At 40.8% G+C, this 18,955-nt stretch overlaps 1 pseudogene across 1 annotated transcript; it reads right to left on the reverse strand.

The window, feature by feature from the left end:
- Window positions 1-13,886: 13,886 nt before the first annotated feature.
- On the reverse strand, window positions 13,887-18,465 carry LOC100282911 (NAD(P)H-dependent oxidoreductase pseudogene; annotated as a pseudogene). The gene is made up of 6 exons (NR_158980.1): window positions 18,292-18,465; window positions 17,325-17,765; window positions 16,092-16,335; window positions 15,621-15,797; window positions 14,966-15,262; window positions 13,887-14,006 (listed from the first exon to the last, which is right to left on the reverse strand). The product of NR_158980.1 is annotated as an NAD(P)H-dependent oxidoreductase pseudogene (transcript).
- Window positions 18,466-18,955: the final 490 nt, after the last annotated feature.

Here is an 18,955-nt window from a genome sequence, read left to right on the forward strand (position 1 = left end):
AACGGGGAGTAGGTTCGCAAGAACCGAACCTCGGTAAAACAAATCATCGTGTCTCGCTCTATATTTGCTCACGATTTGTTTTGTGCCCTCTCTCTCAAACTCGTTTATATTTCCAACGCTAACTCGGCTTGTAGTTGTGCTTAAGTTTATAAAATTCAGATTCGCCCTATTCACCCCCCTCTAGGCGACTTTCAATTGGTATCGGAGCACGGTGCTTCATTAGAGCTTAACCGCTCGAAGTGATGTCGGGAGATCACGCCAAGAAGGAGATGATGACCGGCGAGAAGCTCGCTACAAGCCATGAGAAGGCTCCATCTGGGGAGTCCGCCAACAAGGTGAAGGGATCCCCTTCACACAACAAGTCGGGTCGGAGCGGTGACAAGAAGAAGAAAATGAGGAAGGTGGTCTACTACGAGACCGACTCTTCGTCACCATCCACCTCCGGCTCCGACACACCGTCCGTAACTTCTAAGCGCCATGAGCACAAGAAGTTTAGTAAGATTCCCTTACGCTATCCTCGCATTTCCAAACGTACTCCATTACTTTCCGTCCCATTAGGCAAACCACCTATGTTTGATGGTGAAGATTATAATATGTGGAGTGATAAAATGAGGCATCATCTAACCTCACTCCACACTAGCATTTGGGATGTTGTTGAAATTGGAGTACAGGTACCATCACCGGGGGATGAAGACTATGATTCGGACGAGGTCGCCTAAATCCGTCACTTCAACTCTCAAGCCACCACTATACTCCTTGCCTCTCTAAGTCGAGAGGAGTATAACAAGGTGCAAGGGTTAAAGAGCGCCAAGGAGATTTGGGACGTACTCAAGACCGCACACGAAGGTGATGAGGTGACCAAAATCACCAAGCGGGAGACGATCGAGGGGGGGCTCGGTCAGTTCTGACTCAACCAAGGCGAAGATCCTCAAGCCATGTACAACTGCTTGAAGACCTTGGTGAACCAAGTGCGCAACCTCGGGAGCACCAAATGGGATGACCATGAAATGGTCAAGGTTATTCTAAGATCCCTCGTTTTTCTTAATCCTACGCAAGTTCAATTAATTCGAGGTAATCCTAGATATACACTAATGTCTCCCGAGGAAGTAATAGGTAATTTTATGAGCTTTAAATTGATGATCAAAGGCTCAAAGAAAATCATCGAGCTAGATGGTCCCTCCACATCCGAAGCACAACCGGTCGCATTCAAGGCGACGGAGGAGAAGGAGGAGTCTACATCAAGTAGACAACCCATCGACACCTCTAAGCTCGACAATGAGGAAATGACGCTCATCATCAAGAGCTTTCGCCAACTCCTCAAACAAAGGAAGGAGAAAGATTACAAGCCCCGTTCCAAGAAGGTGTGCTACAAATGTGGTAAGCCCGGTCATTTCATTGCTAAATATCTGTTATCTAGTGATAGTGACAGGGGCGACGACAAGAAGGGCAAGAGGAGAGAAAAGAAGAGGTACTACAAGAAGAGGGGCGGCGATGCCCATGTGTGCCGCGAGTGGGACTCCGAGAAGAGCTCCTCCGACTCCTCCTTCGACGAGGACGCCGCTAACATCACCGTCACCAAGGGCCTCCTCTTCCCCAACGTCGGCCACAAGTGCCTCATGGCAAAGGACGGTAAAAGGAAGAAGGTAAAATCAAAATCCTCCACTAAATATGAAACCTCTAGTGATGAGGATAATGTTAGTGATGAGGAGGATATTTTGCGTACCCTTTTTGCCAACCTAAACATGCAACAAAAGGAAAAACTGAATGAACTAATTAGTGTTATTCATGAGAAGGATGATCTCTTGGACTCTCAAGAGGACTTCCTAACTAAAGAAAATAAGAAGCATTTTAAGGTTAAGAATGCTTATGCTTTAGAAGTTGAAAAATGTGAAAAATTATCTAGTGAGCTAAGCACATGCCATGATATTATTACCAACCTTAGAAATGAGAATGCTAGTTTAATTGCTAAGGTTGATTCTAATGTTAGTGATGTTTCAATTACCAATCTTAAAGATGATAATGTTAATTTACTTGCTAAGATTGAAAAAATGAATGTTGCTCTTGCTAGCCTTAGAGATGAAAATGAAAATTTGATTGATAAGGCTAAGGATTTAGATGTTTGCAATGCTTTCATTTCCGATCTTAGAGATAAGAATGATATTTTACGTGCTAAGATTGTTGAACTTAATTCTTGCAAACCCTCTACATCTACCATTGAGCATGTTTCCATTTGTACTAGATGTAGAGACATTAATATTGATGCTATTCATGATCACCTAGCTTTAATTAAGAAACAAAATGATCACATAGCTCAACTTAATGCTAAAATTAATGAGCATGACTTAGAAAATAAAAAAATTAAATTTGCTAGAAGCATGCTCTATAGTGGGAGACGCCCTGGCATCAAGGATGGCATTGGCTTCCAAAAGGGGGACAATGTCAAACTTAATGCCCCTCCTAAAAGATTGTCTAACTTTGTAAAGGGCAAGGCTCCCATGCCTCAGGATAACGAAGGTTACATTTTATACCCTGTCGATTATCCTGAGAGCAAAATTAGGAGAATTCACTCTAGGAAGTCTCATTCTGGCCCTAATCATGCTTTTATGTATAAGGGTGAGACATCTAGCTCTAGGCAATCAACCCGTGCTAAATTGCCTAGAAAGAAAACTCCTATTGCATCAAATGATCATAATATCTCATTTAAAACTTTTGATGCATCCTATGTGTTGACTAACAAATCCGGCAAGGTAGTTGCCAAATATGTTGGGGACAAACACAAGGGCTCCAAGACTTGTGTTTGGTTACCCAAAGTTCTTGTATCTAATGTCAAAGGACCCAAAATCGTTTGGGTACCTAAAATCAAGAACTAAACTTGTTTTTTAGGTTTATGCATCCGGGGGCTCAAGTTGGATCATCGATAGCGGGTGCACAAACCATATGACAGGGGAGAAAAAGATGTTCTCCTCCTATGAGAAAAACCAAGATCCCCAAGGAGCTATCACATTCGGGGATGGAAATCAAGGTTTGGTCAAAGGACTGGGTAAAATTGCTATATCACCTGACCATTCCATTTCCAATGTTTTTCTTGTAGATTCTTTAGATTACAACTTGCTTTCAGTTTCACAATTATGTAAAATGGGCTACAACTGTCTTTTTACAGATGTAGGTGTTACTGTCTTTAGAAGAAGTGATGATTCAATAGCATTTAAGGGAGTGTTAGAGGGTCAGCTATACTTAGTAGACTTTGAAAGAGCTAAACTCGACACGTGCTTAATTGCTAAGACTAACATGAGCTGGTTCTGGCATCGCCGACTAGCACATGTTGGGATGAAGAATCTTCACAAACTTCTAAAGGGAGAACATATTTTGGGACTAACAAATGTTCATTTTGAGAAAGACAGGATTTGTAGCGCATGTCAGGCAGGGAAGCAAGTTGGTGTTCATCATCCACACAAGAACATCATGACGACTGACAGGCCACTCGAGCTCCTACACATGGACCTATTCGGCCCGATTGCTTACATAAGCATCGGCGGGAGTAAGTACTGTCTAGTTATTGTGGATGACTATTCTCGCTTCACTTAGGTGTTCTTTTTGCAGGAAAAATCACATACCTAAGAGACCTTAAAAGGATTCTTGAGACGGGCTCAAAACGAGTTCGGCTTAAGGATCAAGAAAATAAGAAGCGACAACGGAACAGAGTTCAAAAACTCACAAATTGAAGGCTTCCTTGAGGAGGAGGGCATCAAGCATGAGTTCTCTTCTCCCTACACGCCACAACAAAATGGTGTAGTGGAGAGGAAGAATAGAACTCTATTGGACATGGCAAGAACCATGCTTGATGAGTACAAGACTTCAGATCGATTTTGGGCCAAAGCGGTCAACACCGCTTGCTACGCCATCAATCGGTTGTATCTACATCGAATCCTCAAGAAGACATCATACGAACTCCTTACCGGTAAAAAGCCAAATGTTTCATATTTTAGAGTCTTTGGTATCAAATGCTTTATTCTTGTTAAAAGAGGTAGAAAATCAAAATTTCCTCCTAAGACTGTAGAAGGCTTTTTACTAGGATATGATTCAAACACAAGGGCATATAGAGTCTTTAACAAGTCCTCTGGATAAGTTGAAGTTTCTTGTGACATTGTGTTTGATGAGACTAACGGCTCTCAAATAGAGCAAGTTGATCTTGATGAGATAGGTGATGAAGAGGCTCCGTGCGTCGCACTAAGGAACATATCCATTGGGGATGTGTGTCCTAAGGAATCCGAAGAGCCACCACATGCACAAGATCAACCATCTTCCTCAATACAAGCATCTCCACCAACTCAAGATGAGGATGAAGCTCAAAAAGATGAAGAAGAAGATCAAGGAGTTGAGCCACCTCAAGAGGAGAGCAATGATCAAGGGGGAGATGCCAATAATCAAGATGAGGAAGATGAACAAGTTCCAAAACCGCCACACCCAAGAGTCCACCAAGCAATCCAACGAGATCACCCCGTCGACACCATCCTCGGCGACATTCATAAGGGGGTAACCACTAGATCTCGTGTTGCACATTTTTGTGAGCATTACTCTTTTGTTTCCTCTATTGAGCCACACAGGGTAGAGGAAGCACTACAAGATTTGGATTGGGTGGTGGCGATGCAAGAGGAGCTCAACAACTTCACTAGGAATGAGGTATGGCATTTAGTTCCACGTCCTAATCAAAATGTTTAGGAACCAAGTGGGTCTTCCGCAACAAGCAAGATGAGCAATGGTGTGGTGTCAAGGAACAAAGCCCGACTTGTGGCCAAGAGGTATTCACAAGTCGAAGGCTTGGACTTTTCGGTGAAACCTATGCACCCGTAGCTAGGCTTGAGTCAATTCGCATTTTACTTGCCTATGCTACTTACCATGGCTTCAAGCTTTATCAAATGGATGTGAAAAGTGCCTTCCTCAATGGACCAATCAAGGAAGAGGTCTATGTTGAGCAACCTCCCGGCTTTGAAGATAGTGAGTGCCCTAATCACGTATATAAACTCTCTAAGGCGCTTTATGGGCTAAAGCAAGCCCCAAGAGCATGCTATGAATGCCTAAGAGATTTTCTTATCACTAATGGCTTCAAAGTCGGAAAAGCCGATCCTACTTTATTTACTAAAACTCTTGACAATGATTTGTTTGTATGCCAAATTTATGTTGATGACATTATTTTTGGGTCTACTAATGAATCTACATGTGAGGAATTTAGTAGGATCATGACACAGAAATTCGAGATGTCGATGATGGGGGAGTTGAAGTACTTCTTGGGATTTTAAGTGAAGCAACTCCAAGAGGGCACCTTCATTAGCCAAACGAAGTATACTCAAGACATTCTAAACAAGTTTGGGATGAAGGATGCCAAGCCCATCAAGACACCCATGGGAACAAATGGGCATCTCGACCTCGACACGGGAGGTAAATCCGTAGATCAAAAGGTATACCGGTCGATGATAGGCTCTTTACTCTATTTATGTGCATCTCGATCGGACATAATGCTTTCCGTATGCATGTGTGCAAGATTCCAAGCCGACCCTAAGGAAGCTCACCTTACGGCCGTAAAACGAATCTTAAGATATTTAGTTTATACTCCTAAGTTTGGGCTTTGGTACCCTCGGGGATCCACATTTGATTTAATTGGTTATTCGGATGTCGATTGGGCAGGGTGTAAAATTAATAGAAAGAGCACATCGGGGACTTGCCAGTTCTTGGGAAGATCCTTGGTGTCTTGGGCTTCAAAGAAGCAAAATTCTGTCGCTCTTTCTACCGCCGAAGCCGAGTATATTGTCGCAGGCCATTGTTGCGCGCAATTACTTTGGATGAGGCAAACCCTTAGGGACTATGTTTACAAATTAACCAAAGTTCCTCTTCTATGTGATAATGAGAGTGCAATCCGCATGGCGGATAATCCCGTATCATTTTCTAAGGGATCACCAACAAAAGGGGGATATCGAGATTGCTTATATCAACACTAAAGAACAATTAGCCGATATCTTTACCAAGCCACTAGATGAACAAACCTTTAACAAACTTAGGCATGAGCTAAATATTCTTGATTCTCGGAATTTCTTTTAATGTCTTGCATACATAGCTCATAAATATACCTTTGATCATATCTCTTTCATGTGCTATGACTAATGTGTTTTCAAGTATATTTCAAACCAAGTCATAGGTGTATTGAAAGGGAATTGGAGTCTTCGGCAAAGACAAAGGCTTCCACTCCACTCCATCAAATTACTCATCCTTCGCCGTCGCTCCGAGCAACTCTCCGACTTTGGTATAATCTTCACTCATATTTTGGTTGCCAAAGGGGAGAAAGTAGTTTAAAAGGGCTTATATTTCACTCAAGTATTTGTTTTTGGCGATTCATGCCAAAGGGGGAGAAAGTATTAGCCCAAAACAAAAGGATCGCACCACCACCTAAATTTAAAAACGATTTTCAAATTGGTATCTTATTGTGTTCAAAAGGGGGAGAAAGTAGTACTTTCAAAAATGGTGTCTTAAAACCCTCTTGAACACTAAGAGGATGATCTTATATAAGGGGAGTTTTGTTTAGTCAAAGGAAAAGCATTTGAAACAAGGGGAGAAAATTTCAAATCTTGAAAATGCTTCTCAAAATCTTACTCATTTATCTTTGATTATTTGCAAAAGAACTTTGAAAAGAATTTACAAAAGTATTTGCAAAAACAAAACATGTGGTGCAAGCGAGGTCCAAAATGTTGAGAATATAAAGAAACAATCCATGCATATCCTATGAAAATATTTATTGGTTCAATTCTTAGTAACCTTTGCACTTACATTTTGCAAACTAGTTCAATTATGCACTTCTATACTTGCTTTGGTTTGTGTTGGCATCAATCACCAAAAAGGGGGAGATTGAAAGGGAATTAGGCTTACACATATTTCCTAATTGATTTTGGTGGTTGAATTGCCCAACACAAATAATTGGACTAAGTAGTTTGCTCGAGTCTATAAGTTTTACAGGTGCCAAAGGTTCACAATAAGCCAATAAAAAGACCAAAAAAGGGTTCAAACAAATAGAGCAAAAGACAACCCAAAGGCTCCCTGGTCTGGCGCACCGGACTGTCCGGTGCGCCACCGGACAGTGTCCGGTGCACCAGGGCACTCGACGCTGAACTAGCTACCTTCGGGAAAATCAGTGGGCGCTCCGCTATAATTCACCGGACTGTCCGGTGAAGCACCGGACAGTGTCCGATGTCACACCAGACTGTCCGGTGTGCCAGCGGAGCAACGGCTACTTCGCGCGCAACGGTCGTCTGCAACCGCATTCAATGCGCTACAGTGCGCGCCAGAGTCAGAGAACGCGCGGGAGGCGCACCGGACAGTCTACAGGACCTGTCTGGTGCACCACCGGACAGCCTAGAGGCCCCACAAGTCAGAGCTCCAACGGTCGAACCCCAACGGCTGGCTGACGTGGCTGGCGCACCGGAGTGTCCGGTGCGCCATGCGACAGCACACTTTCAACGGCCATTTTTGGTGGTTGGGGCTATAAATACCCCAACCACCCCACATTGAATGGCATCCAAGTTTCTACACTTCTACACCTTACAAGAGCTATAGCATTCAATACAAGACACACCAAAGAGATCAAATCCTCTCCCAACTCCACTCAAAGCTTTAGTGATTAGAGAGAGAGATTTGTTGTGTTCATTTGAGCTCTTGTGCTTGGATTGCTTCTTTTCTTTCTCATTCTTCTTGTGATCAAACTCAATTGTAACCAAGGCAAGAGACACCAATCGTGTGGTGGTCCTTGCGGGAACTTCGTGTTCCGTTTGATTGAGAAGAGAAGCTCACTCGGTCTAAGTAGCCGTTTGAGAGAGGGAAGGGTTGAAAGAGACCCGGTCTTAGTGACCACCTCAACGGGGAGTAGGTTCGCAAGAACCGAACCTCGGTAAAACAAATCATCGTGTCTCGCTCTTTATTTGCTCACGATTTGTTTTGCGCCCTCTCTCTCAGACTCGTTTATATTTCCAACGCTAACCCGGCTTATAGTTGTGCTTAAGTTTATAAATTTCAGATTCGCCCTATTCACCCCCCCCCCCCTCTAGGCGACTTTCAACCTTCATCAGCCAAACCAAGTACATTCAAGATATACTTACCAAGTTTGGAATGATGGCTGCCAAGCCCATCAAGACACCCATGGGAACCAATGGGCATCTCGACCTCGACACGGAAGGTAAATCCGTAGCTTAAAAAGTATATCGGTCGATGATAGGATCTTTACTCTATTTATGTGCATCTCGACCGCATATTATGCTTTCCGTATGCATGTGTGCAAGATTCCAAGCCGATCCTAAGGAAGTTCACCTTAGGGCCGTGAAAAGAATCTTGAGATATTTAGTTCATACACATAAGTTCGGTCTTTGGTACCCTAAGGGATCCACTTTTGATTTAATAGGTTATTCAGATGTTGATTGGGCAGGGTGTAAAATTGATAGAAAGAGCACATCAGGGACTTGTCAGTTCTTGGGAAGATCCCTGGTGTCTTGGGCTTTAAAGAAACAAAATTCAGTAGCTCTTTCTAACGCCGAAGCCGAGTACATTGCCGCAGGCCATTGTTGCGTGCAATTACTTTGGATGAGGCAAACCCTTAGGGACTATGGCTACAAATTTAGCAAAGTCCCTTTCCTATGTGATAATGAGAGTGCAATCCGCATGACGAATAATCCCGTTGAGCACAGCCGCACTAAGCACATAGTCATTCGGTATCACTTTTTGAGGGATCACCAACAACGGGGGATATCGAGATAGCCTATGTGAGCACCAAAGAACAATTAGCCGATATCTTTATCAAACCATTAGATGAGAAAACCTTTACCAAACTTAGGAATGAGCTAAACATTCTTGATTCTCGGAATTTTGATTGATACTTTGCACACATAGCTCACTTATGTACCTTTGATCGTATCTCTTTCATGTGCTATGATTAATGTGTTTTCAAGTAAATTATTATGCTAAGTCATAGATTGAAAGGGAAATAGAGTCTTCGGCGAAGACAAGACTTCCACTTCACTCTATCGGTATTATCTACCCTTCGTCGTCACTAAGCACCATTCTTCGCTTTGGTATAATCTTCACTCACTTTCATTTGTACCTTTGGGGAGAAAGTCATAGGGTTCATATTTCACTCACAAAGTATCCGTTTTTAGCGATTCATGCCAAAGGGGGAGAAAGTATTAGCCTAAAGCAAAAGGATCGCACCACCACCAAATTCAAAAAGTTTTTAAAAGCAGTCTTTTAATTGGTATTAAAGAAGTTCTTCAATTGGCATCTTATTTTTTATATAATTTCAAATTGGTACGACCTCTTTCAAAATTGATATCTAAAACCCTTTTGACCACTAAGAGGAGAATTTCATTGGGGGAGAGTTTTGTTTAAGTCAAAGGAAAAGCATTTAAAATAGGAAGAGAAAATTTCAAATCTTGAAAATGCTTCTCACAATTTTATTCATATACCTTTGACTATTTGCAAAAGATTTTGAAAAGATTTTCCTAAAAGAATTTGCAAAAAACAAAACAAGTGGTGCAAATATGGTCCAAAATGTTAAATATCAAATCAAACTTATATACTTAGACATGCTTTCATTTCAAAATAACTTATGCACATTTGTCAAAATGCAAACTAGTTACATTTCTACACTTTATATTTGTTTTGGTTTGTGTTGGCATCAATCACCAAAAAGGGGGAGATTGAAAGAGAAATAGTCTCAACATTTCCTATAATCGATTTTGGTGTTTGACGACCATCATAAACCTTGTGGAATAACCAGTTTGCCTAGTTGATCATTTCACAGGTGCATAAGTTCATCTACAACTATTCTAAATCAACTGTCTGGAATACCGTAGATTATTCCGGACAGGAGAAGCTTTTCAGAAAAACAGACCATGCGCGGACCATCCGCGACACCAAAGTATGCCTCGGACAGGAACACTGCATAAATGCAAGTCAACACTACGGACCGTTCGATGGAAAAGCAAGCACCGTCCGAGACCAGGCGCGGACCGTCCGGCGTCAGGCGCGGACCGTCCGGCGTCAGGCGCGGACCGTCCGATCGGCACAGAACCGAAAAACACGAAGGTGACGGGTTCGGTAAAATGAATTATAGCGTCCTCGCGGACCGTCCGGGATGCACGACTGGACCGTCCGCGACTGCCTTTATCTGACATCTGACGACACATTTAATGCATTATAGTCGTTGATATAGCCGTTGCTGCTGACCGTTGGGATTTCAGTCATTGGTGAGCAGGGGCGGACCGTCCGGACCAGGGACGCGGACCGTCCGCGGTTGGCAGAATTGGAGCAATGGCTAGAAAGTGGTTGGTGGCTATAAATACAACATCAACCACCTCCATTCAAAACACCCAAGCATTCCAATCCTCTACATTCAATACAAGAGCTAGCAATCCATTCCAAGACACAATCAAAGCTACCAATCTCTCCAAGTTACACAATTGAGACAAGTGATTATTAGTGTTTAGCGACTTAAGAAAGAGAGTGATCCGTGTGATATTTGTCGCTCTTGTTGCTTGGCTTTTGCAATCGTGCCTTCTTCTCTTCCCATTCTTATTCTTCAAGTAATTTGTAATCAAAGCAAGAGACACCAATTGTGTGTTGGTCCTTGCGGGGTCTAAGTGACCCATTTAATTAAGAAGAAAACTCACTCGGTCTAGGTGACCGTTTGAGAGAGGGAAAGGGTTGAAAGAAACCCGATCTTTGTGACCACCTCAACGGGAAGTAGGTTTAGAAGAACCAAACCTCGGTAAAACAAATCACCATGTCACACTTTTCATTTGCTTGTAATTTGTTTTCGCCCTCTCTTTCGAACTCGACTTTATTTCTAATGCTAACCCCGGCTTGTAGTTGTGCTTAAAGTTTATAAATTTCAGATTTGCCTATTCACCTCCTTTTAGGAGGCTTTCACCAACCTTTACTAGACAAAAAAATAGGTTATGGTTTAGTTGTTCTATTGAAAATTGGCCTCACACTAGAACCAATGAATGATTTTTGCAAGTCTCGATTAGAATTTGATCTGAAAACTAATATCAACGTTAGTTTTATGTCCAACAATTAGCGTCACAAACGTGCATGAAGGTGGTCATTAGTCCTAATTAATGGCTACAACCATAATTAAAGGTTACGGGCTTTTTTAGAACACATGATTCTCAAAACGCATGAATAGAAGAAAAAAAACAGGATTAGACTGTCTATACCAATGAAATCCTACAAGAATTTATAACATAGAAAAGTCACAAAACGTGTGTTTAAATTATGCGCAGAAAAAACATAGGAATGCAAGACATAGAAAATAAAACATGAGGTTGGGCGGGCCTCATGCTTATTTTTCTCCAAAATTGCTAAGGAGAATGTCATTCCATAGTAAAGGAATTGATAGGATTCAATCCTTTATTCCAAATGTTCTCATATGAAATTTTTCCATAGGAATTGAATCCTAGGCTGCTTTGGAATGCTGGGATTTCAGAGGAATCATACATAGATTTTACAGAAAAATGGAGTAAGCGGGAAAAAAATGGAGTAAGCGGGAAAAAAATGGAGTAAGCGGGAAAAAAGTTAATTTAAGTCGGTTTTGGGACGACTAACATAATTATTTAAATTAACTTACTATGGTTTCGAACAGCCGTTATAAATTAGCCAGGTTATTTACAATGGTTTCCTTCGACATATGAATATCACAAATTACACAACATGAATATCATATCACAGATTACGATGGTTTTCTTCAACATATTGTGTGTCTATGCGCGTGTGTGTGACATCAACATCACATCCGTTACATTATATATAGCACAGCTCAAATCAACACATCAATTTTTATCACAAAAGTCTCAATAAATAAGTCTATTCGTAGTCACTATAGACTCCATTAACATACAAGTCTATGTACTCATACAACTCATAAATGACCAAGTCTAATACTAAAAGAGTTAGTGACAACAGAAAGATGTATGTGTAAATTTGACAAGATGAACATGAATGTAGTATAGAGAAACGTGATTTAAACCAAAGGAAAGAACAAATATACCCAACAACAGACATTATGCCAGTCAATATAGTTATCACGATCGATGTAGTGCAGTTTTGTTTCTATATCGATCATCATAAAAGCGCTAGAAAAAAAGAGAAGTGAGCAGTCTTGTCACTAAGACCAACTCCAGCAGCCTCCGTATGTGGCTCCCAATCTCCTTTTGCACTGTGCACTATTCATCAGTCCAACTGACTCCGTATCCCTCTCCACAAAATGTACGCCGTGTATTTGCGCTCCCTTTTCCCATGTATTATTTCTCCTCTGCGCACATATCTGAGCAACGTAGCAATAAAAGTCTACGCTCGTAGGACCCATCTGTCATCTGTCAGTATCACTTGCATGCAGATATGGTGTGCGAGTGTGATACGGAGTCTATCTGCTGGAACGCCCGCGGTTGCGAGTGTGATACGGAGTCTATCTGCTGGAACGCCCGCGGTTGGAGGCTCCGCAATGGTGATCGCGCCTACGTATTTTACGGATACGGAGCCACCTTTGCTGGAGTTGGTCTAACAGTCCTAAAAAACATGATTGTCGTCATTCAACCGAAAAGGTCAACACTTGGACAACACTTGTTTTGGAGGTCTGCTCACCTAGAATTTGTGCACGCAAGTGCTAGAGCGCATTGCTTGTTTTTGCACCCGAACATGAGACTAGAGGACAGGAGCTGGAAGGGTGCACCAAATCAGAAGTCAGGTAACTCCTAGACATCAAACACATAATTCTTCATGGCAAGGCGCCTAGCTCGGTGGTAGCGGTGTGCGCACATGGCACACTTTCATCTTTTTCTCAACAATTCAAGATAAACAGATAGGACCAACCATATATTATGATACCATTACTTTACTTACTCATATGATACTAAAGAATATACAAAGCTTGTATAATATAGACTATTAAAATTATTAAATATTTATATGACCAAGCTTTTTGGATTGTGAAGAGTATCGTGGTACTGGTTCTTCTCATGATTAATATCATGTTCCACACAAAACTTAGAAAAGTCATTTGAGAAATATCCTCCCCACGATCAGACCACAAGTATTTATTTTTTTTCTCAAGTTGATTTTTCTACCTTAGCTTTATAGATCTTAAAATAATCTTCATTTTTTGATGTGAACATGTACACGTAGAAGAATCTAGTGCAATCATCTATGAACATCATAAAATATCTTTTGCCACCATTCATCAATTGGTCATTCATTTCGCACAAATCGGAACAAATTAGTTCTAACAGTGACAAATCTAAGGCTCGTGAGGTTACTTTGACTGCACTCATACATGGAACTTGGAATCTTTGACCAAATTAATTTTTGGGATTACATTAATACCAACTAAGTATGTTATATAATCAAAATTTATATGATATAAACGTGAATGCCAAATATTTATCTCACTGTCAAGGCTCACATGATTCACAGATTTAAAACAAGCATTCGATATTTGGCCTCTAGTTATGAAACTACTTGATGACATATAACTCATTACCAGCGTAAGAAACTCTATATTTGGCCTCTGGTGCATCCTATATTTCTTTGTCAGTGAACATTGTCACATGCACCAACTATAGAATGTTCCAGCATGCTAATTATTGCCCCTTAAACATAGTGTTAGCATCCTAGAGCACATGCTCGCCTTCAATAGAATGAGGTCCAGGTGTTCTAAGTTCAACAACAAAATAGCAATGTATAGCAGTTAACCATATCTTTGACGCCATCATTTAAAGTGAGTTTCCTAAAAATATTTGGTTCCAGCATACTAACAAAGCTAGCTAACGAAAAAACCTATCACGTTTTTGGATCGTTATATATTTTTGCATTTTTAATAGTAGATTAATCCAGAAAATGGTACAAAAGTATTGGTGACAATAGAAAGGTGCACATGTGAATTTAGCAAGATGAACATTAGTACATAGAAACGTGAAAGACTAAAGAAAAGAAGAAGCATACCCAAAGGTAGGCATTATGTCAGTCGAGGTAGCCGCCATAATCGATGAAGTGCATTTTTGTTGTTGCGTCAATCATCATAAAAGAACCAGAAAGAAGAGATTAAAGTTGTTAGACCGTATTCAGCATTTCACACATATGGTCACTCAAAACACTGTTTTTGCATTGTTTTGCACTGCATAGTTTGTAGAGTGGAGTTTGAATATGTAGATGGGGATAGGTAAGTTGTTGGAGATAGCCTTACTAAGTTTGGTATTGGTACATGCTACAATTGTGTTTTGGATCAAAAAAAATAAGAGGAAATAAATTTAAATGGTATAGAAGAAATATAGCATAGTTTAATAGGGCCGCAAAACCATATGTGTTACTCCTTACTAGTGAACTGTGAAACAAAGTGCACAGTTTCAGTCTTTTGGGAGAAATTACAGTCTCTTTTCTCTTTAGAGCATGGTTTATCAGTCAATAGTTTCCAACAACAGCACTAATGGATTAAAGCATTGATCGAAAAATCCTGTGTGAAGTAACCCAGGGAATTTGATCGAAGATGTTTAATGAGCTGAACATCTAAGTGGAGAGCTGTTGCCGTGTTGGTAGACATCAGAGTCCTAGAACATATGCATATTTAGAACCAAATAAAAGAATTGTTTAACGGTGGTATAAAGTAATCCAGGAAAAGAGCATGCTTATGAGTTCAACGAAAAAAATGCTACCTCGTTACGATTCAATGATAATCTCTATAACATATTTCAATTTAAAAATTTATCTTGGATGGTATATATGCTAGGATAAACTGTTGTATTTTACCAAAGGCTCACAAATTATGCAGGGTAAAATCAGGTAACTTTCAGAACGAAAGAGGTCATAGGAACAAATGATTAACCTATCCATTGCTTGGGATTAAAAGGCTTTTGTTATTGTTAGCGAACAAAAGATAGGTTACCTGCTTCTGATGTATCCAACATGTTGTACACCAATTCTTTTGCCCATTGCAAATAGATGGAGACCACAGCTATATTTCAATAACATCAACATCCAAGATATCCACACTGGAGATACCTTCAGGACACAGGAGATTCTGTACTGTGACCAACTTGCGCTGTGCTATCTGACCAATCTTAAACCGATCTTCGTCACTCAATTCCCAATCGAAGATTTCAATGTTCTCCTTAAGCCTCTCCCTTTTCAAGCTCTTTGCCACCATGCTTGCACCTTGCTCGTATATCCACCTCAGTGAAATCTGGGAGCAAAAGGGGAATCAGTTCTGCTTCTAAAATCACATAATGTTACCAAAAGAAAGCAACAGATTGGCAGTATTAATCATAGTTCTGTTACTTTTTGTTAAATCTATAAAAGACCTTTTTAATGTGCTGTTTTGTTGCCCAAATATGTATTTTTCACAGCTGAGCATATTAGGAGTCATGCCAAACCAATCAAACCTTCTATTTAACCAAAGCAAAGTGAACAATCCTCATAAAGTCATCAAAAGTACTACATCAATTCAATACATATGTGAGAGCCTTTGATGATTTGATTTTCTAGAGAAAAGTGAATTTCAACGAAAAGAGTAATATGTACTGAGAGAATACAATTTATACCTGGGCCACTGACTTCCCTCTAGCCTTTCCAATCTCTTCCAATATGTCAGATTGTCGTACTGGATTCAGTTTAGAGATTCTTTGGCCTCCTAGGGGAGAATAAGCCGTCACATGAATACCCTTGTCATTGCAGAACTCAATTAGTTTTTTCTGTTGCCAAGTGGGATTCAATTCAACCTGCAAAGGTTATCACATGCATGTATATCATTGATATGATATTTGAGGTGACCTGGTACTATGCTAAGCTTGAGGTTGAGGGTATAACAAATACAATCGTATAGACATGCAAATTGACTCCAAGTTCAATATAGTAAAATTGTTTGCTTTTGCTATAACCTGAGGTATACAATATGTGGATTGGTAGCTATTGAAAAAATCGATACAACACTCCTTTTTAAAAAAATGTGAACGCTAACAGCAGGAGTCCAGAAGATTATTGCCACTAGGATTGTCCAGTTGATCAACACAAACCTGATTTACAAATGGGGAAATTTTTGCAATGGCAAGCAGCTCCTGCAATTTCTTTGTTGTGAAATTGCTAACACCAATCATTTTAGCAAGGCCAAGTCGATGGCATTCCTCCATTGCCTGCCATACACCACTAAGGTCCATCGGCACAATGTCCTCCCTTTTCATTGGGAAGTGAGGCTTGCTAGGCTTTACAGCCATGGGCCAATGAATCAGGTACAAATCAACATATTCCATTTGAAGGTTCCTACAGATGAAGCAATAAGTATATTGCTTACCACTAATGTACATTAATCCATCGTTGTATAGGGTAATGCCAGAAACTGCAGATTTGGTTAAAGTTAAACTACAAGAACTTAATTCTAGTGCTAAATCCATTTATATGTCTGAACATACCATTGTTTTTGTAGTAACTTTTATGTCCTGACTCCTGAGATCTATGGAATATTGCAATAACAATTGATTAGCTTTTTGTGTAAACTGTAATGTTTGGTATGGGATATTTTGATTCCAAACATGTTTTTGCACTTCAGACTTCAAGACTTAAAGAAGTGAATAACCATAAACCCAAATAACTTGATTCAGACAAAAATCAGTCAATTTCAAATTCTAGTTGTGAATTGTTTCCAGCTTTAAATTCCACAATATTTGAACTATGGATTTGAACTCAAAATAACAGTTATTACCTTCGTGCCTGCAACACAGCATGACAGCAAGTAATTAGATATGGACTGCATACAAGTTCAGAACACCAATATCTTGCATTCTAAGCAGTGTTATTAAAACTACGTTTAAACGTCAAAACTCTACTTAGAGGTTGAAACCACGTTTTAGCGTTTTGGCGTTCTAAACTGTAAAACGCAGTGTTTTATGCATTTTAGACCATTAGCTATTTTTGGGCCCAGTCTATTAGTTACTTTTGGGGTTCAATTCAACTCATGGGTGAAGTTTTGGTAAGCCAGTAATCTCTCTGTTTTGGTATTTAACTTTATATTATTGTCTGAAATTATGATGTATTGGTATTTTTCCTATATTGTTTAAAACTACGTTTAAACTTTGCTTAAACGTTTAAAAGTCAAAATTTCACCCATGAGCGTTCCAACATTTTATCGTTTTAATAACCTTGATTCTAAGTTTCTAACCTAGGTGAGAAATTGATTAAGTACTGAACATTTGATTGTGTTTATTATTAGATTAAAAATAAGAGAAAAGCAGAATCAAGCTCAAGAAACATACTTCAAGCTCTCCTTGAGGGACGGAAGCACAAGCTCAGGATGGCATTGAGTGCACCACACCTTGGATGTCACAAACAGCTCGTCCCTGGACGCCACAAGGCCGCACGACACTGCCTCAGCCATGGCCTCGCCGACAACTCGCTCAGAGGCGTAGAGTCCCGCAGTGTCGATGTGGCGGTAGCCAAGCTCCAGCGCAGTGAGCACGGATGTCCTGACATCCTCCGCCACAAATGGGTGTGATGCTGTGCCGAGCCCCACTGCGGGCATTGGCTGCCCATTAGTGCCCACCAAGAACTCTGGAATTTTGGAGTAGCAAGTGATGCTCCTTGCTGCCGGTGATGACATGGCATGCCGCTCGCGTGTTTGTCTGTGCTTGTCTGGTGTGGCAAGGGCCCTGTAGAAAGTGTATGCGGTGCTGAAATTCAGGATATGCATACGGTGCCTACATGAAACAGCCTCATTAAAAACCAAACTTTACATAAATCCAACAGAATCAAAGTACCCTGGTTATAGAAGATGGACCAAGGATAGCACAAAACGTGTATGAATCGTGATGTGGATCAAAGCTAGCAAATTTGGTGACAAAATCACAACACAGAAAATAGAAGGAAACATCACAATGGTTCAATAATTGAACAACATTTTAAATGACATTTTATGCCTTCAAATGTTTTTTTTATTTTCCTAGATCTATTATGGACTCTAAATCTACCCACCAAGCTACATATGAATAACCACGGGTGGAAATTATCGACAAGGTGAGCTCTATTGGTTCGACAGCCAGTTCGTGTGCTTCAGTAAAGCACATTATGTTCAAAGAAACAAGAACAACCAGAAACAGGCTCGTCCCGGCGCATATATTGGTAGGAATACAACAGCAGGTCTCCTCAGTTGTGCACCTAGCGTAGCTAGAATTCTGCATCAGACTAAAAGGTAGTACAACCTATCAAATGGGATCATGGAGAAACCTGCCCAGTCGTCGTTTTTTGACCTGGTGCCGGTTATGCTGCGGCGCTGCCGCAGCCGCTTAGTGGTTAGGTATCTCTCACCCCGCCCGCCTTTCCTCACGCCGCCGCTCGCACGTGTATCGCCGGCCGCCGCTGTGCCGGCTTAGCTAGGGTAGTAGGGCTCTTTCTCCAGTCTCCACTCATGCGCTGGCACATGGCAGTGGCAAAGCCATTGGGAATTTCGACCTAGAGAGGAAGATAAGCTGACAAAGCTGAAGCGGATCGCTGGCCCAGCAGCCAATAAAGCCCATCATTCTGTTGCATGCACTTGAGCTTTCAGCCCGGATTCTCTGGCCCAGACACGGACCATACTAGGCCAGGTAATGCATCTAGCCCATTGGACCGAGTGTACGGTATAAAGCTAAAGTTTTTTTTAATCACGCTATCACACTGGTGGAGCTATACATTTCTCAACACCAACAAAAAAAAAAGTGGAGCTATACAGGTCTGGGTCCGGTTGCCTTGGGAAAAAAGTATTATGAATATTTTATTATCTTAATATCATGATAATTTGATGATTTATTTTTATCAAAATAGCTTTAGCTTGAACAGCGGAGCTTCTCGAAGAAAACGAATTAGGCCAAGAGAAGTTGTCTACTAGTAAAGCAGGGGTTGTACGAAAACA

Source organism: Zea mays, chromosome 2, assembly GCF_902167145.1.
Source record: "Zea mays cultivar B73 chromosome 2, Zm-B73-REFERENCE-NAM-5.0, whole genome shotgun sequence".
NCBI classification, from domain to species: Eukaryota; Viridiplantae; Streptophyta; class Magnoliopsida; order Poales; family Poaceae; genus Zea; species Zea mays.